The sequence below is a fragment of the Delphinapterus leucas genome, chromosome 3 (assembly GCF_059928025.1).
Source record: "Delphinapterus leucas isolate spDelLeu-1000000601 "Yukka" chromosome 3, BTC_Dleu_Yukka2, whole genome shotgun sequence".
Taxonomy (NCBI): domain Eukaryota; kingdom Metazoa; phylum Chordata; class Mammalia; order Artiodactyla; family Monodontidae; genus Delphinapterus; species Delphinapterus leucas.
In genome coordinates this window covers 155,033,666-155,058,720 of record NC_143131.1, presented here as the reverse complement: position 1 = coordinate 155,058,720, position 25,055 = coordinate 155,033,666, and the positions used below count along the sequence as shown (strand labels likewise).

At 37.8% G+C, this 25,055-nt stretch overlaps 2 pseudogenes; both read left to right on the top strand.

Annotated features, from left to right (window-relative positions):
- Positions 1-25,055, top strand: part of LOC149749818 (UDP-N-acetylglucosamine--peptide N-acetylglucosaminyltransferase 110 kDa subunit pseudogene) — a 268,591-nt pseudogene that overhangs the window by 22,729 nt on the left and 220,807 nt on the right.
- On the top strand, positions 16,866-24,864 carry LOC149749823 (calmodulin pseudogene; annotated as a pseudogene).

Below are 25,055 nucleotides of genomic sequence, written 5' to 3'. Positions count from 1 at the left end.
GTTTGACGTATGAGAAGTGGTATGTGTTGAAACATGAAATTCTTCAAGCATTCTTTGATGATGATAGCATTCCTTAGGAATTTTTAAAAAATATTTTATGTACACCAAAAATACCAGTTTCATATTTTATCACTGTTAGAAAAAAAGGCTTTCCTGTAGTTTTCCTTTGGGTTGTAATTTTTTCCAGGGGCAGAAACTATGACAGATTATCCATTTCCACAAAAGTGAAGCTAGTCCACCATTCTGTGTTCAATCAAAGGTACAGTTCATCTATAAATTGTTGTCATTGTGTGTTTCATGTAGAGAAAGAAACTAGTATGTCATAAATGCGCTGCAGTTATTTTCCATTTCTTGTTTCAGCAGCAATAAAAGGAGAGAGAGAGTTACACATTTATTTACTTGTCAGACTGGACAAAGTTCTTCAGAAAGAAAAATCGTATGCTACCTTAACCACTTTAGCAATTTTTGCAATCCAAAAGGAAAAAAAAAAGATTGATTTCTGTTTAACCTGTTTTTTTTTTTATTCTGTGGGTAACACTATTTTTTTTTTCCTAGACATTTCTCTCCCTCAAAATTAAGGGGCTATTTTAGAACCATTTTACAGTGTTTCTTGAAAAACTAAAGTTCTCTAGGAGACTGTCTGTTCTGTACTTGAATATGTAAGTACTAACCATGTCTGAAGGTATTGAGATAATAGATACATTCTGTTTACGTGCTTTGTAGTGAGTTATTGTTCTTAAGCCTGTAAGATGCAGCTACAAAGAAGATGTAAATGGAGAATTCACTCAATAAGCCAGAAAGAGTGTTACCAAACTAGACCTTTGGGTCCACTTGCCCACACACAGTAAAGCCAAGCTCTTGTGAAGGAAAGTGCAGTCTTTATTGAAAGGCCAAGTAAGGACCTGAACTCTCCCATGGATTTCAGGGAACGGTTTTTAAAGGCAAGATGAGGGAGATAGTTGCAGGGTGCCTGGTAAGCTCCTGCATAATTCTCTGATTGGTTGATGGTGAGTTAACAGGATGGCGACAAGGGATTAACATCATCAGTCCTCAGGCGCCAGCTGGTCTGGGACCTACGTGCTTATAGTCATCATGCAGTTAGCTTCTTGTGTCTAGTGGGGGTTTTAGTATATGCAAAACAACTCAAGAGTATGTGTCAGATGCTGTTATCTATGTCCTTCAGGGAGGAACTAAAGATTCTGTGACTGTAAATTGTTACCATTTCTCCTGGTCCAACTACTATTTTTTGTTACTACGTGTTCACATTCTTTCAATCATTAATTCTTGAGCCAGCCTTTTATGACTCAGTGGAGGCCTGGGGGAATAAATATTTTCTACAAACAAGAGGCAGGCGGAGGACATGTGGCCGGGGTGGGGGTGGTGGGGACGTTTGTCCTGGGAAGGCCCCACAAGGTCCTGCTCAGTTATAAGAAGAGAGAGAATTCTCTTTTTAGACATTTATTAAGTATAACGCTGTGTTCACTTTTTTAAATCTAATAATTGGCATCATTTGGAGAATAATACACTAATTCTAGAGGCAGAACAAAGAAAAGGTACATTGCCTCCCTTTTAAAATATTTACTTCTCTGATTAAGTAAAATCCAAAGAAAAACACAATGTAGATATGGGATACAATATCTTTCATAACCAGCAATGGTGATAAGACTTTCCAAAGAAGGATTCATCTACTTCAGTGAAGCTCCATGAGCCTATGGGGAAGAGCCCTTTTCTGCAACTTGCATTTTTAGATATTTTTAACATCCTATGGAGTGTGGGTTCCTGGTGTTATCATATGTCAGGCCTTATTAATCAGACCATTTTATACAGATTGCCATCTGCAAACACATCTGTAACTGGGTCAACGTTGTTCTGATTAAATTACCATGACTATTTTTCTTTCTTTGTCTTTCCTTTTTAAACACGGGATGTGAAGCCTCAGATTCATACTAACGTAACATTTATCATCCATATGTGCCAATTTTCTTCTTTGAGGCAAAGCATGACAAATCATTTAAGTGTTCACATTAGGAGTGCTAATCCTCTATGTCAGGAGTAGTCAAACTATAATCTGTCAGCCAAATGAAGGCTGCAGTTTATTTTTCTATAACCTGTAGGCTAAGAATTGTTTTTACATTTTTACAAGGTTGTTACCCCCCAAAAAAAAGAATCTGTGATGGCGACCTTGTGCCATGCAAAGCGTAAAATATTTACTATCTGGCCATTTAAGAAAAAAAAATTGGCAGATCCCTGTTATATCTGATGGCATTTATATATGCAAACATACAAAATGTTCCTCTTTTGTTAAATCTCTCATTTTCAGCTCTGACATTTTTTCCTTAGGCTTGCAGCCTATTACCCTTCTCTTGTTTCATATGCCATAAGCACTAGAGAAGAGTGTGTTGTTGCTCATGTGTGTAATCAAATGAATTTAAATACAATTAACAGGGCTTGCCTCGTGGCACAGTGGTTGAGAGTCTGCCTGTTGATGCAGAGGACACGGGTTCATGCCCCGGTCCGGGAAGATCCCACATGCCACGGAGTGGCTGGGCCCGTGAGCCATGGCCACTGAGCCTGCGCGTCCGGAGCCTGTGCTCCGCAACAGGAGAGGCCACAACAGTGAGAGGCCCGCGTACCGCAAAAAATAATAATAATAATACAATTAACATATGTCCTTTGTTTTTCACCCCTCTAGTGATGTAGTTAATTTAGTAATATTTGATTTATTTCATTCATTTTACCCAGAAAATATTAATAAACTATATATGTGTACAGCAAATAAGATACAACCCCTGACCTCACATGCTTATAGTTTGTGAAGACAGAAAATTAAATAGGCATCACAATCCCTTATCAAAATATTCAGTACTACTATATAACGTAGAGCAGGTCATAGTAGAGAGACAAAATCAAATGGTGAATATTATGGAAGGCATTTGGAGAACTTGAACTCTGCATTCAGAAGGCCTACTTGAAATTGTCCAAATGTAGGAGAAATATAGGGAGAGGAAGTTTATGTAAGGTTCCAGGGTTGTAGAGAAATGGTCCATTCTAGAGTGAAAACGATACAGTGCATGATTGGAAAGCTGGACATTTATAACCAAATTTCTAGCTTCATAGAGCCATAAACAGGGACAATGTGATTGTCCCAATAGTTTCAAGAAAAAATAAATAATTTTCTAGTAGTTGTAGCTTCTTATTGACTTAAAAAATAAAGAAAAGAGAAAGATGGTGATAAAACATATATTTTCATGACAGCAAATCCTTAGACCTTTTGAGAAACCCGTTTAACTAGAAAGCAGTTGTTCCATTAGAAAATAAAGCTCACTGGCAGTGTCATTTGGAACTTATAAGCAGTGTCAGTTTTCTTCTCTTAGGGAGTAAATGGTCAGCCATGCAGGTGTTATCAGCAGTAACGAGGCACTTCAGACTAGGGGATGTAGAGACCGAAGAGTGGGGTTTCATTTTATTTTCTCCAGTACATACAATCTTATTAACTTGAAAATTAAAGCTAAATAGTTGGTTTCCCATTGCTTACTCTTAGCTGTGCTGTAGCCACTAGCCAAATATGACTATTAAAATTCAGTTAACTTAAATTGATTTGAAAACTCAGTTTCTTAGTCACACCAGCCACACTTCAGATGCTCAACAGCTACATGTGGCTAGTGGCTACTGTATTGGGCAATGGAGATTTGGACATTTCCATCATCGTAGAGTGTTATCTTGGAAACGACTGGCAGTTGCATTAATTACAGTAAAGTCATTTCTGTTAAGTTCTCTAAATAGATGTTATTTGTCATATACCCATTCAGACAAGTTTTTCTTTTGTTATTGTACTTAAAGGGTTCAATCTTTGAATTTCAGTTCTTTTTGTCTTAGCTAGATATGAATTCCTTCAAAGTTTTCTTCTTCACATGGGATCCACAACATACAAAGCATTTGCAACCATATTTACTTCTCAATACTTAGATATTAAATGTTTTCATTGGAAGTTAACATAAAGAAAACATATGAAGTTAACATAAAGAAAACATATGAAGTTAACATAAAGAAAAGCACCTATAGCTCAGTAAATCATCTCAAAGTGAACCCATACATGGACCCTAACTAAAGTCAAGAAACAGAATATCCTTTGCTATAATTGTATTTATTGAGTAATTAATGTTTTTGAAAGAGTAGATTTTTAGGTTCTTTCTGTTTTTTTAATGTGATTAAATTTAAAGCTTCACTGAGTAAATTTTGGTTTATTCAAGAAATAGTTAGACAGTTTTTTAATTATCAGTTTTTCTCTTATTTTCTTCCTTCATGATGCTCATAATGTTGGCCTCCTTTGTTAATTATATTAATTCTCACCTCTTTAGCCATAATTTAGAGATGTATATGGAGCTGAGGGGAGTGTAGACAAAGGCCAAATAATAAAATATTGAAGTTATCATATTCTACAGTTTAATTCTTTGACTGTTGGTTTTTACTAGCATTCCATATTCTGAAAATCTGAAAAACACATATTCTGAAAAACACATCTAAATGATACAACCACATACTAAGTGAGAATGGCCAGATATATTATTAATTTTTTTAGAGTAACCTTTTCTTTGAAGTATAACAGTCATGCAGAAATGTAATCCAACATCAGAGACGTTGAATGTCATTAAAAATATTCTTCCACAATTTAAAAAGCTGCAAGGTACTCCATCCCACAGATGTACCATGATTTAGCTTTCTAACTCCTGTTGCAGTTTTCTGGCTTTTTACCTAGTCGTCTTACCCCTCTTTCCATAATTCTGCAAAAATGAATTCATCTGTGTTTAATATCTTTGTGCCAATTTCCAATTTTTCCTTAGAATAAAATTCCTAGAGGCGGAATTTCTGAGTCAAAAGGCATGTGCATTTTTTGTTTGTTTGTTTGTTTTTTGCGATACGCAGGCCTCTCACTGTTGTGGCCTCTCCTGTTGCAGAGCACAGGCTCTGGACGTGCAGGCTCAGCAGCCATGGCTCACGGGCCCAGCCGCTCCGCGGCATGTGGGATCTTCCCGAACCGGGGCACGAACCCGTGTCCCCTGTGTCGGCAGGCGGACTCTCAACCACTGTGCCACCAGTGAAGCCCCCTAATAAACCATATCTAAAATAAAATTTCACTGAATCAGTTTGAGAAGTAGGCCAGTCTTCATTGTAGGTGTTTAACAGCAATGGTAGTTTGATAGTTTGAAGTGAAAATTAATTTCCACAGGTATTCATCACAGTTTTACTTATTATAGATGAAGCATTCTTAATTGAGTATTCATAGACACTTAGGATGAGCTTTAAATTATTTGACTCCCTGAAATAGTATGCAAATCCTGAGGTTGTGTATATATTGGGATGGTCCATACCTTGATCATATAGATTAATCTACTTAATTTCTAAATTTGTTCTTCCTTCTCTATCCCTGTCACCACTTCCCTAATTCAAGGCTTCAGCATGTCTTACACAAATTGGTTTGTTGTACTTGGGTGGGGGAACATGGCTTGTCCCACTAAAGCCATCTTTTATATAACCATTGGAGAGCTCTAGCAGCTATGGAAAATACATGGTAAAGATGAATATAAGCATTAATTTGATTATCTTGTCAATTCCCTGTAGTGGTTCGCATCTGAACTATAACTGGTGAACAAGTTTTGCTGTCATCTGCTCCAGGTGGAAAAGTTCATCCTTTGTCTCTCTTTACTTTGAACTCAGTGTTTTCCAGCTCTTTGGCATGTTCTTTCTTATCCCTGTCCCCCTAGATATCTCTATTAATACTATATAATTTGACTAAGGCATTCCCTTCTTTTCTTCAGGAATCCTTCACAGGCTGTTACTTTTCTTCATGCCTCTCTAACTCATACCTGGCACTATCCCTATCATTATAATTACCATAGCATGTGTGTGCAACTTTAGTGTGTGTGTATATCATGTTTCACTTGCCATTGATCTTCTTGAAAGCAGGGCCTATTTTATTAATTTTTATATTCCTGGAGTCAGGCACAAGACCTGGGACACCAAAGGTGCTCAATAAATATATGACAAATGAGTGAATGAATGAAAATGGATTTTCAGGTCTGCTCATTAATTTAAAATAATTCATTTCAACTAGAACTTGTTTTTATAATATACACACTAAAGACCTGATAATTTTAATTCTAATAATATGACTTCTGAAATTATAATACGTTTAACTTGGTGAACTTTTTATGGTAAGAACATGCAAGTCTCACAGTCATATGTGTCTGGACCCCTTTACACCAGCATTTGAAGAGATCAGAAAGGTCATCATTTCACAACTGAGGAATGGGTGGGGGGTGTTAAATTCGGTGGGTAGGTGTGAAGCAGCATGGTATTATATCACCCCAATTTACCAGTACTGTACACCAGGGTCAAAGACATTGGACCGCTTTGATCCTTACATTTCCCCTCTTTAAAGTGAAATAATGATGACCAGTTCACAGAGAGCTCCTTTCATCGTTTTGGTATATTCCCTACCACACTATCTCCAATGTAGTTTTTTGTTTGAATTAATGGGGAAGAAAAGGAAAGGAAAGGAAGAGAGAGAAAAAAAGGAGAGAATTAGTTAAAACTACAAAACTTATAAAAGTAGTAGAATCTAATATTTATTGTTATCTTTTACTGTTTGTGCTTTTTAAGTGTGGTCTTTGGTGACCACATAGTATTCCTTAACGAGAATGCACCATATGTGTTTAACAGCGTCCCCATTTTGGGGCAGTAGGAAAGTTTCCATTTTTAGCCACGTACGTGTAATACGGCCTTGAGGGTGGAGCTTTGCCTGTATGTTTGGAATCACTGCCATACTGTTGGCTCTGAGGGATGGAAGGCTCTCCTGTAGATACTCCAAAACTCTGCACCTGTGTGCCTTGCCGCAGCAGTGTGTCGGTCCCTCTTCACCAGCAACTCTCTGACCATCCATTACAGTTGAGAGTAGCCATCTTTCAAGAGAATGGAAACTGTCTCATCCCCCTTCATACACTACTTGGACCTTCTTCTTGTGCTCATGAGGCACTTTTGAGAACTTGACTCTCTCTTGATCCCTTCAAGGGGATCCAGTATGTGTGGTGGCATTTCTGACATCTGAGAGGGAAACAGCTGTATTTGAAAATATGAAGTTAGTAGATGAGCAAGATGCTCTTTGGGAAAGAAGAACGAATGTTTTCTTTGAGAAGTTAAGCAGTCACTGTAACGTACAGTAGACGATTCATGTCTCTGTGTAAATTGAATTGTGATTATCTTTCCCATACACTCAAAGCCTTATTTATTTTGAGTACATTATATAGATGCTGCTATCCACAGGATGCAGAGAGGATCCTATGTAATGTGTCAGCCTCGACACTGCAATAGAAAGAACTCATTTGCTTACCATGTTATACGTACTGGTCTGCATTTCCCCAGGCTGTGAATTACTCCCTTCCAGGGAATTTCTGCCTTGGAAGGATCATTAACTCTTTGAGGGTACCAGCAAACCAGGTAGCAGATTCACCTTTTGTGAACTAAAATTCTAAATCCAGAAAAGACGATGAGAGTTCTGAAGTCCATCTCCCTATCTTTATAAGAGGATAATCTCAGTAAGGAATGATTAAGGTTGTGATTTTTAAGGAGGCATTCCTAGATTCAATTCCTTCCTCCATAAGGTTTAAAATTCCTCTATGCCTCAGTTTTCTCATAGGTAAATAATATCTACCATATAGTTTATTATGAGGATTAAATGATAAATAGAACTTAGATACTAATAAGAGCTCAATAGGGAATTCCCTGGCAGTCCAATGGTTAGGACTCTGTGCTTCTACTGCAAGGGCCACAGGTTCAATCCCTGGTCTGGGAACTAAGATCCCGCATGCTGTGTGGTGTGGCCAAAAAAAACCAAAAAAACAAAAAAACCCCACAAACTCAATAAAAGCTAGCTATCATATTATTAGTCTTATTATTATTGTCATTATTAATTTGATGAGCTTCAGAAAAAATTGTGCACCTTTCTTCATGCCGTTGAGACCTGACTGTCCCTTTAAAACCTGCTACTCTGAAATAATAACCAACCCCAAGTAAACCTAGTCAGTGGAGAAGAATTACAGCCATTTTCTTTCCTTTTTTTTTTTTAACTTTAAAAAAAGAGCATTACAGATAACCCCAGTTATACAGATTTTTTCTTGTGTCATTCCATTTAAGCTCTTAGGAGCACAAAGTTTTAGGTCTCTAGTCTCTTAAAGTAGTAAATTGTTTAAGCAAGAAAATAGCTGCATTGATAGGATCCTGATTAGCTTATTGGCATTTGGCTTTGTGGATGCAAATGCTGAGCGAAGATCTAGGATGCAAAGATTTAGGAAAGCGGTGTTTAAGACCAGCTCTGCCTCTTAGCGTTGCGACTGTGGACTACTCAGTGCCTCTCCTTTGCAGATTCTTATCCAAATTATGGGACTTGGTAATCTCTGAGATACCTAGAAGAGCTAATATCCTGTGATTGATTCAGAAAGGAATCATGCTCTAAAGAATGGGGAATGAATTCTGCTCCCAGTTCCTCAGGTAAACTATTACTATGGTATAATAAATTGTTGGGAAAATTATTCTAATTTTCCTTGCCGTTGGATAGATACAGCCATTGAAGCATTTCAGGTGAGAATAGCTTGTCTGGACAGCACCACAAAACCACTGCTGGGCTGGATTAAGTTCCTGACATAACAAGCTGATATAAAAGGTTATCAGAAGTGAGTTAGCCACACAGAGAATTGGCAGGTGTAGCCACTATCAGCAAAGCTTTGTTTGTCAACAGTGTTCCTAAAGGAATCACCTTCTCAGCAATGCCACTGTCCCTGCAAAGTCATTCTCTCTGTAGCTTTGAGAAACTCACTTCTTGGTACAGCCAAACCCTTTTCTATTCAATGTGTCTGCCATCTTTTGAGAAGAGCTTCCACCATAACGTGTCATGTTCATTTCTGTGACTTCATAGTATTTGGCACTTTCTGGGTCTTGAAACAAACACAGTGTCAGCAAACTCATTTCTTCATCCAGGAGGAAAGGGCCAAGTTGTTGTTGCCCAGTTGTTGCTGGTGGACAGAGGCTCTGTTTCCAGGTTTTCAGGGTCCTGGTATACCTGTGTTTACCTTGGAAACTAAGACATGCTGGGGTTTTTTGTTTTTATTTTTGTTTTTTAATCAGGGGTATAGTTGCTTTACAATGCTGTGCTAGCTCCTGCGGCACAGTGAAGTGAACCCGCCATATGTATACACATATTCCCCTCCCTTTTGGATTTCCCTCCCATCCAGGTCACCACAGAGCACCAAGTAGAGTTCCCCTTGCTATACAGCACATCCTCACTAGTTTTCTATTTCATGCTGGCTTTATCTCAGAAATCACTCTTATCCCTGCACCTCTTGGTTCACCTGTGAGTGAAGACTAGAAACTTCTCTTTTTATCTGACCTCTTGTTTAAAGAAGAAGAGTATTTTGATGTTCTGTTGACACACTGATTACGGTGGAGTAGTGTCTGCCTCAGCAATTAGGGTTTAGTCAGCACTTAGGGCAGAAACCATGTATAGTAAAAAAATGCCTTTAGAAATCCGTTAAGTTTGACATAAAGTGCAGCGTAAGTAGATTTGTGTACAATTCTATGAAGTAAAATACGTATATGAAAAATGCATATCTTCAAACTAGAACCACACTGCACACACTGCAAGCTGATTACTCTGAGAGAGGTTCCAGGGACCGACATACCTTGTAGGCACAGTTAATTTGTGTCTCCCTGTTCACTACCCTCCTGGTTATATTTAGTGCATGGAAGGGCAGGCAGACTCACTCAGGCTACTTAAATTCTTGTTTCTCTCCTTCTCTCTTTATCTCCCTAGATGTGTACAATTAGAATATTATAAGCTAAATACCCAAATGATGTGGCTCCTCTATAGCTAGGGTTAGCTCTGTATTCATAGAGGGGAAAGATGATTTAAAAGATGTTTCAGTAATAGGCTGCTGCAGAGAATCAGCTTAAATTACTTTTTTTTTTTTTTGCGGTACTAGGGCCTCTCACTGTTGTGGCCTCTCCCGTTGTGGAGCACAGGCTCCGGATGCGCAAGCTCAGCGACCATGGCTCACGGGCCCAGCCGCTCCGCGGCATGTGGGATCTTCCCGGACCAGGGCACGAACTCGTGTCCCCTGCATCAGCAGGCGGACTCTCAACCACTGAGCCACCAGGGAAGCCCTAAATTACTTTTTGATGCATCAAAGAGCACTTATTGAGCACCTATGTTACGGACTCAGTGTTTTGTGTGCTCCCTCGAAATGCATATATTGAAACCCTAACCCCCAGTGTGATGGTTGGAGGGCCTTTGGGATGTAGTTAGGTTTAGGGTGATGCCCTCATGATGAGATTCGTGTCCTCATAAGAAGAAGAGACAGGAGAGTCAACTCCCTCCCCACAAGCACACATGGAGGAAAGGCTATGTACGCACAAGCTGGAAGGAGGCCCTCTGTAGCCAGGAATCAGCTCTCACCAGACACTGAATCTGCTGGCACTTTGATCTTGGACTTCCCAGCCTTCAGAACTGTGAGAAATAAATGTCTGTTGTTTAAGACACCTGGCCTGTGGCATTTTGTTATGGCAGGCTGAGCTGACTAAAACAACTTACTGTCCTCTTGATCTAGATTTTTTAAACCAGGGAAAGAATGCTGTTGCCTGCATGTGAATGTAAACGTGATACATAATAGAGATGACATTACAGATCACTGAAGAAAAAAATGGACTGGTAAATAACTAACCTGGAAGTACTATGTTATCCATATAGAAAAAAAAATCTATACCATTCAAATATAAAAAAAATCTGTTGCATTTAGGTTAAATACCTAATTATGTAAATAAAATATTAAAATTTTAAAAATAAAAGGTAAGATGATTTCTTATAAACTTAAAATAAGAATGAGGTTGTTTAATGAAATATAAAATTCAAACCTTGAATAAAAGAGTTGACACATTGATCCACATAAAAATATCCTGTTCAATAAAAATCACTATAAACAGCCAAGTCACAAACTGGGAGTAGATGTTTGCAACACATGTAAACAATGTAGGATCAATATTTCATATTTATAAAGAATTTCTATAAATTAGCAGGACAGTAACTAGTAGGAAAATGGGCAAATGAGGATCGAAGCAGGCAATTTCTAGAAGGGACCATACTGGACTGATGGATAAAGAATTGATAAGATGTTCAACTTCACTAGAAATTGGTGAAATATATGAGAAACAAGGAGATCTAGGAAATCGGTAAAATATTTTAAATTCTTACAATACCAAATGTTGGTAAGGGTGTTTAGAAAGGGACATTTTTAGACCCTGTTGTCTTTTGCATAGCTTGATAAGCCTAATTTGCAGAACAATTGTGTAGTATCTAGTAAGTAAAATTGTACCCATTTTTAACCTAGCAGTTCTGTTACTAGCTGTGATTTTAGAAAAACTCCCTAGTATGTGAGCAGGGAAACATATACAGACTTAATTATGGAATCATTTGCATTAAAACATTAAATACAGTACATAATGTTTATTACAAGGTCTTTCTTTTACTTGTTTTTTCATGTATTTATTTATTCAGTTTACATGGTCTATACATAAAATCACTTTAAAACCTCTAAATTATCTCATGTCCATTAAATGGAAACAGTAATGCTAGGCCTGTTTAAATTACAAGAAAAAATCACTCTATACCAACAAAGTGTTTTAAAAAACCAAGGTCAAAGGAAGTAGTCTTGGGAGAGAGGCATTCCTGAGCTGGTGGCTGGATCCCAGGAGCTGCTGGGCGAAAGAAAGAAAAAGATGCTTTCAGACAGGAGTGGTTTGATTAGAGCCCAGTGACACAGCTAAAGGGAATTAATCATAATTACATGTCTCAACATAGTAAACCTCAAATGCAGTGTCAAGAGACAAAAAAAAAAGCATATGCCATGGCAAAAAGACAAAAAGACTAACAGCATTTATCGGGTGTTATTCTATGTTGAGCATATTGTAAATACAGTTTATATAAAGTTTAAAGTAACAGGGAAAATATTGCAAATATTGTTTAGGGAGAAATATTTTGTAAAAGAATAATATGGACAGTAATGATAATCACCAAAGTCATTCGAGGGAGTGCCTGGGAAAGGGCTGGTGGGGGAGGATGTGGGAGATTGAGCAGCAGTTCACAGAAAGCTTTAGCTATATCTCTATATCTGTGAAGACCTAGTCCATTAAAAACAAAAAGTTTTGAGGCAAATTTGGCAAACTGAATCTGTGGTGTGGTGAATATATGAATATACATTACTTTTTCCCCTAGGTAAGTTTTAGTCTATTTGAAATATTCTAAATGTTTAGAAATTTTAAAATTGCCCTTGCAGTTATTTTTGCAATGTGTTTAACTTAGCAGCTTTGTGAAATGTATGGCGACACAGGGTAAATTGCCCTATACTTAATATCTCCAGTGGTAACAAGGCATGATTTAGAAATTTCACCCAGAATTCACCTCTGTAAACTCTGCAGTAACGAAGTAGTTAAGTTCAGGACTTCTATATTGATCAGGATTGCTTTGAATATAATTCAAAGATTAGTGCTAGAGGAATACACACCTGTGGGAAGGCAGAGTGAACTAAGAGGACTCAGATCATCTATGGATTCACTGCATATTTACATTTTTATATGTTTACAGTGGAAAAAAGTTAAGTTGCACAATGAAAGCATTAAGAAATATGCTTAAAACTTCCTGCTCAACAAAAAATGCTATAAACAAATTTAGTCAACTCACACACTGATTTTAAAATCATTAAATCTGAAGACATTGCCTCCATTTTCTTGAGTTTAGTTAGGACGCTTCTGGCTGCTTAATATGAATTTTCAGATTTAAATTGGAGTAAAGAGAATGAATGAAGAATATGTATAAAAATTTATAGGTATCTTTAAAATTTTTTCTATTAGTTTTCTTTGGTTACATTTAGATATCATGCCAAAAAAAAAGCAAGTACTAAGAATGGAAAACAAAGATTTTTCAGCTGAGAGGATTTATGACTTTATTATCAAATATGTAGTCAGTCATTCAAGCAACAGTTAGTTATTGAGTATCTGCTCTGTGCCAGGTACAGTTCGAAGTGCTGAGGAAGGAGCAGAGAACAAAGTAAATGAGAAACCCCTGCCCTCATTTTATTTATGCTCGAAGGAGGAAGGGGTAGAACTTACTTTCTCATCGTCTAGTGCCCATATACAAGGAAACCTACTAAATGGTAATTGAGAATCTTTGTGGTTTTGGGAAGGAAAGGGGTGGGGGGAGTGCACTGAATGGGATTTCTTGGATAACCGTAATTACAGAAGGAAAACACGCACTGGCTTCTCCTATTATATAAATGAGAACGTTTATAGTAATTTTCTGAGAATGGCATTCTCAAATGTTTTAAGTGCAGAAGAAGAATAAATGGTCGAGTCTGCTTTTCAGCTCTGCTATGACTGCCTGTTTTACTCTTTTTCCTTCCCAACTCTACTGAGCTTATTACTTAATTGATGGGTTTTTCATTTTCTTTTTTTTTCCCTGAAGAGTAAATTATTGTCTTTATTCAGTAAGGAGTTCAAGTGAAATGTAAAGTCCTCTTTTATTCAACTAACTCTTTACTTTCTTGTTAAGACCTCCTGTGTGTGTCAGGCACGGTCCCAGGCTCTGTGTGTTCAGAAATGCACAGCTCCTCCTCCAGGGGGTCTGTGGTCTAACAGGCCAAATGCCAGTGCCAGTTGTCGTGCAGCATGGCAGGTGATCTTAAGGAGGGATAGACATAGTTCTGAGTGAGCAGTCCTGCCTGAGGTTCAGAATCTGTGTAGCTGGAAGATTATTTTCGTTGTTGGGGCTTCAAAAATGAGTGATGGTTTCCCAGATGTGAAGTGTGAGGTGAGCTTCCCAGCAACTTCACAACCCCATGACTCCCATCAGTCACTCAGTGCATTCATTGCCTCAACGTGCCGTAGCTTCTGTATGTCATTCATTCGGTCATTCATTTATCCGTTGATTTATGCCATCAAATTTAGTATATGTATTATACTCCTTTTGTGGGCCATTTGCTAAGCAGTAGTGAAATGTGTAAGAAAGATGCTGCATTTACCTTCATTTTATATGTCAACACCAATGGCTAGAGTTATTGGCATGTAGGCATTCTAATCCAAAGATTTTTCAATTCAAACTATTGGGTTGGCCAGAAAGTTCCTTTGGGTTTTTTGTAACATCCACGGAAAAACCCGAAGGAACTTTTGGCCAACCCAGTGTGTGAGTTATTATAGTCAGATGGGTAACATGACTTGGTTTTGAATAGAAGTACTTAGTTATATTCTACAGTGGACAAGAGCATTTAGAGGTTATATAATGCATCTGATCATAGTATCGAACCTGATCAGAAAAACAAAGAAAACAGAATTCTTCTGGAGCTTGCTTTATATACTTGTGTCCACACAATCCAAATAATTCCCATTCACTACAATTCTGGGAGAACATAAGAGCACACAGCAATTTTAGGTAGGTTATCTTGTTGGTTCTGACAGCGTCCCTATGGATCATGAATATAGACTCCATGACTTTTCCAGAAACATAGGAATAGTATGTGGTAGAACTCTAACTTGATTGTAGTGTTCACTTCACCATGCCCATGAGAGAACTCTGAAATTCCTAGATGCCTCTCATACTTCTTTTTCTTCTGATATATCTTTTTATAGTTTTAAAGTAACGTTTTTTTCCTTACATAGCTTTCCTTTAACAAGAAGGCAAATATTTTCTTTTTTTTTTTAAGTAAAATAAGTAAAACAGTGGGGTAATGTAGCTACCAATATAAAAATGTTTACATTTCTAAAATATGGTAGATTTAGGGAACTGTGAACATAGCCATTTGTGTGTGTGTGTGTGTGTGTGTGTGTATAGAAATATAGCTTTAATAAATTAGATTTCGTCACAAATGCAAAATTATATTTTTTAACATATTGATATTTCACTTCATCATATGATATAACCACGTGCTGAAAATGAAGATGAATTTGGAATTTCAAAGACACACACAAAAGTATAATCCATCAATGGTCCTCATTCTTCTTGGTGAATCCTTCCCTTTTAGGATATTTCCTTTCACTGAAATGACTGGACATAAGGCATGTCAATGCAAAACATAAGTGAAGAATTTAGAGAAGCTAAATTTTACCAGGGGAATAGATGGGAAGTAGAGATTAAGGAAGCAGGGAGCCATTGAAAAATGTTGGGTGGAATTGAGAGGGGCTTAATGTAGCTTAAGGGAGATGGGCTTTCAAGAGAGCTCCGAAGTCGGACGAGTGGAAACAAGAAAGTGATAGAGAGCTATAAGAAAGGGTCAGCAACTGTTTAGTAACTGTGCACCTCTGCAAGACCCCAGTGCCTGGTGTTGTGGACTCAGTGGAGTTCTCAAGATTCTTGAGGTCTGGAAAAACATGTTCTCGTCAGATGAGAAGAAAAGATCTAAAAAAGATAAAGCAAGTCTGAGAGGTGGAGTAGAAATTGAAATTTAGGACTATTGTTGTCAGTGGCACACTATGAGCAACTTTTAAAAGGCTTGTTAGGGTAAAAATGCACTTTTTGGCTTTTTAAGAAAGCATACTATGAAGAAAGAAATAATTGATCATATACTCAGAGCTAAGCATAACTATTGGCTTGCTGTCCCTCCCATAACAACCAAAAATTGAGGGGAAGGGAGAGCAAAGATGCTGATCTTGTGAGCTTCAGATTGCCACAGCAGCCAGCAAACAACGATTGGACCGTGGATCAGTATTTCAAGCAAACAGTCTTGACTGTTTTACCAGCATAATCCCAGGATCTTCACTTTAAGCCAATGTTCTTTGCCCTAAGAGAGCGTCATGCAAAGCATTTGTTTCGTTGTGACTGAAGAACAATTAATTTAGTTCAACTCACTTCGTTGAGCATGTACTATGTGAAAAAACCATACCTAGTCCATAAATCGTAGTTCTCCATGACCATAACCACTGGAGGCTGCTGTTTCAGCATACCAACAGAGGCAGTGAATCTCTAGAAGCAAAACAATCTAGGCCAAAACAAATTAGTAAAGGATGTCTGAGGGTAAGTGGTTTTTTTTAATTGATATAAAATTTATATCCAGTGAAATGCACAGTTGAGTACTCTCTTCTACATGATTTTTTTTCCACCTTGAATTCTGTGAAACCAGTTTGCCCTGGTCTTTCTCCTACACCTTTGGCTATTCCACCCCTCTCTCATCATAGTTACCTATCGCTTCACTAAATGTTGATATTCCAATGTCTGACTCCTTCTCTTCTCAGGTTACGTATTCTCTTTATACTGTGTTGCTTTCAATAACCTCATCAGTATCACATCTACAAATCTAGACCCTATTTCCCATCTGCTCCATTCGTATATATCCAGCAAGCAATGGGACCTCTTTGCCTAGTGGTCCCATAAGCACTTTAAATTTGTCATGTGCAAAAATGAACTTATTGCCTCTCACTACAAACATGCTTTTAATTATGTTTTCATTATTAGCACTAATGAAAACATACTATTCAAAACAATTCAAGCAATCGAGCACTTTTGTGTGATAAGGGATGTGTCAAACATTATAAATCAGGTTACCCTCTTTTGGGAGAACTGATAGTTTAGCCATTTATTCATGCCAAACCTGGCCATCATTCTGGAACTTTCCTCCTTCCTCATTGCACCCACCCAGAATCCTCCCAAAATTTCACCTCCCCCTCATCATCGTGGTCCTTGCTTCTTTCTCTGGAATCTCTCAAATCTGTTTCTTTCTTCAATCACTGTCCTTGTCAAAAATCTTTCTACTTTCTTTCCAGACTTCCACACAGGGAGTATTGTTACCAGAGATTCAGACTCTGTTCCTTAGGCATAGAGGTAACGGAGGGATGAATTCTGATTGGAGATTTACTCATCAACCATGTATTGAGTTTCTGTTAGGCATAAAATAAGTCTATTAAAGTAGCAGAACAGAATTAGTCCGAGTGGAGCAAGCGAGCTGAGTGCTTGAGTAGTCGAGTCCCGGAGACCGGTAGCGCTTGCAGCATGGCTGACCAGCTGACTGAAGAGCAGATTGCAGAATTCAAAGAAGCTTTCTCACTATTTGACAAGGATGGTGATGGAACTATAACAACAAAGGAGTTGGGAACTGTAATGAGGTCTGTTGGGCAGAATCCCACAGAAGCAGTTACAGGACATGATTAATGAGGTGGATGCTGATGGTAACGGCACAATTGACTTCCCGGAATTTCTGACAATGATGGCAAGAAAAATGAAGGACACAGACAGTGAAGAAGAACTTAGAGAAGCATTCCTTGTGTTTGATGAGGATGGTAATGGCTATATTAGTGCAGCAGAGCTCCGCCATGTGATGACAAACCTTGGAGAGAAGTTAACAGATGAAGAGGTTGATGAAGTGTCAGGGAAGCAGATATTGACGGTGATGGCCAAGTAAACTAAGAAGAGTTTGTACAGATGACAGCAAAGTGAACACATTGTACAGAACGTGTTAAATTTCTTGTACAAAATCGTTTATTTGACTTTTCTTTGTTTGTAACTTATCTGTAAAAGGTTTCCCCCTATTGTCAAAAAATATGCGTGTATAGTAATTAGGACTTCATTCCTCCATATTTTCTTCCCTTATCTTACTGTCATTGTCCTGAAACCTTATTTTAGAAAAATTGATCAAGTAACATGCTGCATGTGGCTTACTCTGGATATATCTAATAAGCCCTTCTGCACATCTAAACTTAGATGGAGTTGGTCAAATGAGGGAACATCTGGGTTATGCCTTTTTTTTTAAGTAGTTTTCTTTAGGAACTGTCAGCATGTTGTTGTTGAAGTGTGGAGTTGTAACTCTGCATGGACTGTGGACAGTCAACAATATGTACTTAAAAGTTGCACTATTGCAAAACGGGTGTTTTATCCAGGTACTCGTACACTATTTTTTTGTACTGCTGGTCCTGTACCGGAAACATTTTCTTTTATTGTTACTTACTTTTTAAACTTTGTTTTAGCCACTTAAAGAAAATCTGCTTCTGGCACAATTTGCCTCAAATCCATTCCAAGTTGTATATTGCTTTATTATCTTCACGGTGCTATGTCCCTCTCTAAATCATCTAGTTTATTATCTGGTTTCCTACTTTATAGTCTTTCTCCACTCTCGTATGTAAGCTTGCTAAGGACAGGGGTGTGTTCTAACTTGTTCATTACTCCATCCTTATTGTGTAGACACAGTGGTAAACACACAGTAGGTGCTCAGGAAATATTTGTTGCATGTTAACAAGTAATCTTCCCTCCAGCCTTAAATGAGAGTTTTTGACTGGCGCAGTGATTCATATTCACCTCTGTGGATTTGTATAATACCATTATGAAATGTTGCTGGGTGTGTTATCTGCCTCATAGGGATATAAGGATGTTATAAGGATTAAATGAGATAATGTATATGAAAGTTACTTTGTTAGAGAAACAAAAACTTATAATAGTATTTATGATCACTCTCCTGATTTCACAGGTGAGCAGATGAGAAACCTGGAGCCCCAGTGGGTACATAATCACCCAAGGGCATAGATATCAGCTCTTACATCTTCTGCCAACCATCACAAAGATGCTTTTACATATTTTTTTCCCCTTTATGCTGAATGTCCCTCACTGAAAGGTCATAAGGATGACAAAGATGTTTCTGAAAATTAGAAAGGGAGGAGTAAAGCCACTTTTTGTTGAGAAAGAGCGTGCAGATCAGTAAAAACAGCCACAGGGAATATAGCAATGAAAAATTCAGGGTAGAATTTGGCCTACTGGCCCAGATGGGAATAAACTAGTTGCGATGTTTAATGTGAAGCTATAGAAAAGTTAATAGGTTTGTGAACAAATGTTCCAAACTCTCAGCTCAGGGTATGATTTCCCAATTCAAGAAACTTTTCTACCCTGAGGGTAACAAGTTTTACTCAGCTTTTGTGCAAAGAAACTGCCACTATTTCATATTTTCTTTTCTTTTTCTGTTTCCTTAATAAAAGTATTCAGTATTACTTGGTGGAGTTCTGCCCTATTGTTTGATATCATGACACTTTCTTCCAGGCAGTGCGGTGTCCTGTCATTGGGAGCCATTGGTGCTAACCAGAATGGTGTACAGTACCAGGGAGTATGCTAGTATATTGAGTTATATCCCATATTCTTATGTAATTCACAAACCAGCCCTTGAAAAGAACTCAATTTCGGACCTGTGTGATGTCATTTGTGGTATACTTAAGCCACACTTTATTTTTAATTTGATATATGCTCATTAAAAAACATTATCTTACTTGCTTTAGGGTCACACAACTAGTAAGTGAAGGAACCAGTCTTCCAAACTCCATTATTTGCATTTTTAAAAATTGTTTAGCATTTATATGAAGGCAAAAATTAACCTTCCAGCTCTGTTATCAATTTCTGTATCCCAGTGGATATACCAATGTCCTCTGAAGTTGCATAGTTCTGATTTGTCATGAGGTGGCAATGTGACAACACCTTGAATTGGATCTATGATGAATTCCCCCACCTTGGTGAATTTCTGAGGGAGCTGTCCAGAGCTGAGTTTGCTATGGAATGGCCACTGAGTGAGGAGGCATGAGAACAGACTTCTAGGGCTTGAATATTTGATTTTATGCACATCCAGTCTTAGCTTCTAGCTGAAGAATCCTAATGTGGAACCCTAGGAGAATTTGCTTTCTGGATTTCAAATACAAAAGTTCAAAGCGGTCAGGTTCTATTTAAAAAGCCCACATGCAAAAGTAAGTGAAGTACCTTGAAATTGCCAGTGAAGAGGTCATCCTGAAATCTACAGAGTAAAAAAATGAGTTTTAGAGGAGGAAAATATGTTTTCAAATAAGGGAATGTATATTATAGCTTTTCAAATTCCATTCATTCAGAGAAAGTGAATAAACAGGGATAAAAGACCTTGAACAAGACTCTTTTTCATGTCTATTTAAATAAGAACTTTATTCAATTTGTGGTACTATTAAATAGGAATACAATATTAAATAGCTTAAAACTTATAGTGGTATTTCTTATATCCAAATATGTGAAAAGAATTTTATATAATTTATTATGGCTCATTCTGAGGTGGCTCTGAAATTATGAATTGTGAACACTGTCTAATACTTTTCCCTAAAATATTAATAAATTTATACTTATGTATTCTTAAAACTTCAAATATTATATTAAAATAATGTTCATATTATCATTTAAAGATCTAGAATGTAATTTCCCAGTCTTGATTTTAATTCGATTATATGAAAGCTGAAAATATAAGATTGTAACACTTTTTCTTAGATTGTGGTTATTTTTTAAAAAGTCATTCACCTGTTGAATCATTCAGTAGATATATAGTGGCACATTCCAAGCTGTGGTCCCGTGGTTCCAGCCTCCATTAGACTTATAGTCTAGTGCAGGAAAGGTTAAGTAAACTGAAGCTTAAAATGCACGATAATAAGTGCTATGATGGGGTTGGTACAGCGTATTATAATCACACACTGCAGGGTCCTCTTATTTGAATTTGGTGGGGGGGCTGGTCAGAGAGAGTTCCCAGGGAAAGTGATATGGAAGGTGATACCTGAAGTATTAGTAGAATTCAGCCAAGCAAAGAGATGGAGAAGAATCTTTCAGTCACAGTGAGCATAATATGTGAAAGTATGGAGACAAAAGAGGATGTGGTGTTCTTCGAAGAGAAGTTAAATTTAACTAAAAGTTAGAATTCTTAAAAGATAAAACAGGGACTGGGGATAATAAATAAGACTGAGGCAGTAAGCTGAGGTTGTACCATGGAAGCATGAACATCCTTCTAAGAGCATTGGGATTCTGTAGTAAGGTTTTAAATAAGGAAGCTGCCTGGTCAGGTTCACATTTTAGAAAAGTCATTTCAGTGTAAAGAAAAGATCACGGTTAGGTGAGAGCCTAAGTCTAGAGGCTGAGGGACTCTTTTGGAATCTGCTACAGTGGTTCCAGATGATACATGATGCTGGCCTCAACTAGAATAGCACTAAGTGTTGATGGAGAGAAGTAGCTGGAATCATCATTTTTTAGAAGATTAAATTGAGAGAGCTTCACAGCTGTTTGGAAGTAGAGGAGGGTGAGAATATAAGGTCAGGGAAGCTAATTAGATTTCTGGAATCTGCAGCAGTGGTGGCTGGTTCCACTTCCAAAGATAGAAAACACAGAAGTTTGCAAGTGAAGGTAGTGAGATCATTTGGGGGCATAGAAAGTTTTATGTTTCTGTAGGACTCTAAATGAAATGGCTAGCAGAAATTTGGGCCTGTGGATTTTGAAGCTCAGGAATGAGATGTGACCTAGAGATATAAAGTTTAGAACTTTTATCAGGTGGATGGTAATTGAGCATTTAGGAATGGATGATGTTACCCAAGGAAGATGTTGAAGAGATTCTCAAACTTTGGGGTCAGATGAATTACCCAGGAGGTGTGATAAAATTCAGAATCCTGGGCACCAACTCCAGAGTCTTACTGAGTAGTTATAGGATGTAGCTCACAAATCTACACGCTTGACAAATAGAGTTCCATGATTTTGATGCAGATGATCCTCTGACCCCACTTTCAAGTAAAAGGAAAAGTGGATCTTGCATAGGAGCCTAAGTAGTATCAGCACATAAAAGATGGACAGAGGAGGAGGAACCCGGAAAGAAGGCTGGTGAAGAAGTAACCATAGGTGTGGAAGGAAAATAAAAAGTATAAAATATCACTAATTACATGGAAAGAGAATCAGTATAAGAGAAGGAATCATCGACAGGGCCAGAAGTGTTGAGACAGGCAGTAAAGATAAAGGCTGGAATACACCTACTACATGTAACAAAAAGGAGGTCATAACAAAGTTGGCAAGAATAGTTTCAGTAGAATAATATGGGCTGAAGCCAGATTGCAGTGGGTTGAGGGTTGAATATGATATGAGGATGAAGAGACATGAAGCAGAGACAAAATCTTTTACAAGTAGTTAGAAGGGATGGAGGAGGTTGCTACAGCAGGATATGGGTAGGGGTGAATGTTTTAGGAAGGAAACAGCGTGAGTCAAAGTCTTATCTCACCCTTGGCCTGCTCTTATCTCTAATTTTTTTGGAGCTTTTCGTCTTATCAACTTATGAATGGATATATTATACAATTCAGCAATAAAAAGAATGGGTTGTGTGTTAAGTTTATGTCGAAATTTCTAAGAAACTACCAAATACTTTTCCAAAGAGCTGTTCTGTTTTACATTTGGATATTGGGGAGCAAATTAAGGTGCTGCTTTGTGTTTTGTGCATTATGGTTATGCCAAAAAATACTGAAATATGCCTGAATATTAGCCTGACCCCTAGTGGTGGTCCACATCCATGGGGCTAAACGTGGAACTGAGTTTTTTCTACGCTTTCCATCACATGAGCTGCCACTCCACCTCCATCGTTTCTTGCAAACACATAACAGTAGAGAGATGGTGTAAATATGCCCAAACAAATTTAGATGGTGTACTGCGGGGTCCAGTGGGGCAGAAGGAGGGAAGTCCTTACACCCTGCTACCTGCTTGAGATCAATACCTGCTGTCATAGCTTCAGCATCACCACCATCCGGGGGACTTTGAGAAAAATACTGAACTTCATTTAAGCTCAATTTCCTCATATTTACAACGACGATTATAGTAATACCTACCTTAGAGTGATTAAGTGAGGTTAAATGAGATTGTGTATGTAAAGCGCCTAACACAGTTCAGCCCAGAGTTGACATTCACGAAAGAGCAGGTGTTCATATTTCATAATGATAAAAACAATCAATAATGTAGTCAAATCCTACAATGAAATTTTATTCATGATATTTTTTTTTCTGGTTCTCATTTGCTTGCATTCCATGTTAATGTTCTCTATTTCAATTGGAACCTCTTTAAATTTAGGACCGGGTTTTATTTGATAAAGATAAAAGCCACAACCATACCAACAATAACATCCTCTATTATTTTAGAGTAACTATATATCAAGACATTGCTAAAATATTTCTTATGTAAAATTTAATGCTGAAACAGTTTTATGAGGTAGGCAAAGATCTCAGATGGTCTATGTTAAAGATTTTCATCTGTATCTTTTTCACCCAGACCCCACATCTTGACTCCTTGATGTGCTGGCCCTGCCAGTGGCAATGATAATATCAGTTACAGATGGTTGATACAAGAAATACAAAGATTATGTACAAAGTATTGATATTGATACTGATATTGATAAAGCTAGCTTTCTTCTCTTTGAGCTTTTCCATTCTAGAAAGCTAGCTCTCACCGAGAAAAAAAGCTACCTCTTATTTAACCCTTGAGAAACAAAAACAGAATGAACAAAAATCTATTTGCTTCTTTTATTACCCCAACGATACTAGGGCTGACTGTTGTTATTTTTAATTATTATGTTTCCAGGTATTTTTCCCCCGCACTCAACCGACTGATTAATAACCACATAATTTCTCTTTAACAATGACTTCTTCAGCTTATGTCAGAACAAATAATGAACATCCAGAACTATAAAGGACAAACCAGAACATTAATCCTTATGTCCCTTATTCATTGGCCAACAAACTTACTAGGCCTCTTACTGAACTCATTTGCGCCCCTACACAACTTTCAATAACCTTAGGCACAGTGGTCCCTTTATGAGAAGGCACTGTGATCACTGGCTTCTGCCATAAAGCAAAAGCATCTGTAGGCCGCTTTCTATCACCCGGGGCACCAATCCCTCTTATCCCTATGCTAGTAATTATTGAAACTATTAGCTTATTTATCCAACCAATAGCCCTAGCCCTATGACTAACAGACAGTATCACAGCCGGTCACCTGTTAATTCACCTAATCAGAGGAGCATCCCTTTCCCTATTAAGCATGAATCCTCCCACAGCCCTCATTATATTTATTAGTCTTGTTCTTCTCACTTTTCTCGAATATGCAGTAGCCCTTATTCAAGCTTACGTGCTCACCCTGTGAATGAGCCTCTACCTACACAATGACACCTAATGACTCACCAAACCCATGCGTATCATATAGTAAATCCTCGTCCCTGACCTCTTACAGGAGCCCTCTTAGCCCTTCTCTTAGCATCCCATCTAGTCATATGATTCCATTTTAACTCAACTTTTTTATTATCCTCGGGCTGATTAACTAGTATGTTAACAATATGTCAATGATGATGAGACATCACCAGGGAAAGCACTTTTCAAGGCCATCACACACCAGTTTCATTCAAAAAGGATGTTGATATGGCATAATTCTGTTTATTATTTCAGAGGTTCTCTTTTTTATAGGCTTCTTCTGAGGTTTTCATCACTCAAGTCTTGCCCTTACACTTGAACTAGGTGGTTGCTAACCACCAACAGGCATTCACCCCCTAAATCCATTAGAAGTACCACTTTTCAACACCTGTCTTACTGGCCTCTGGAGTACCTATTACCCAAGCTCACGACAGCTTGATAGAAAGAAATTGTAAGCATATTCCTCAAGCTCTTTTGATTACAATCTCCCTAGTTTACTTTACACTACTGCAAGCCTCAGAATATTATGAAACAGCTTTTACAATCTCAGATGGAGTACACAGGTCAACAGTCTTCATAACCAAAGGTTTCCATGGCCTACACGTGATCATTGGCTCTACTTTTCCTCATTGTCTGCTGCCTGTGCCAACTACAGTTTCAAATCATTTCAGATTTGAAGCCACTGCCTGATACACTTTGTAGACATAGTATGGCTGTTTCTATACATCCCCATTTATTGATGAGGGTCTATTCTGTTTTTTCTTTTATTGGGGTAGAGTTGTTTTACAATGTTGTGTTAGTTTCTACTGTACAGTGAAATGGAGTTGAGGGTGTGTTCTTTTAGTATCAATTAGTTGTCTTCCAGTCAATTAGTACAATCTGAAAAGAATAATAAACCTTATAGCATTAACCACAAACATAGTACTAGCTTCACTACTTGTACTTAGCGAATTCTGACTTCCCCTACTAAAGACAGATACAGAAGAATCAAGTCCTTACAAATGCGGATT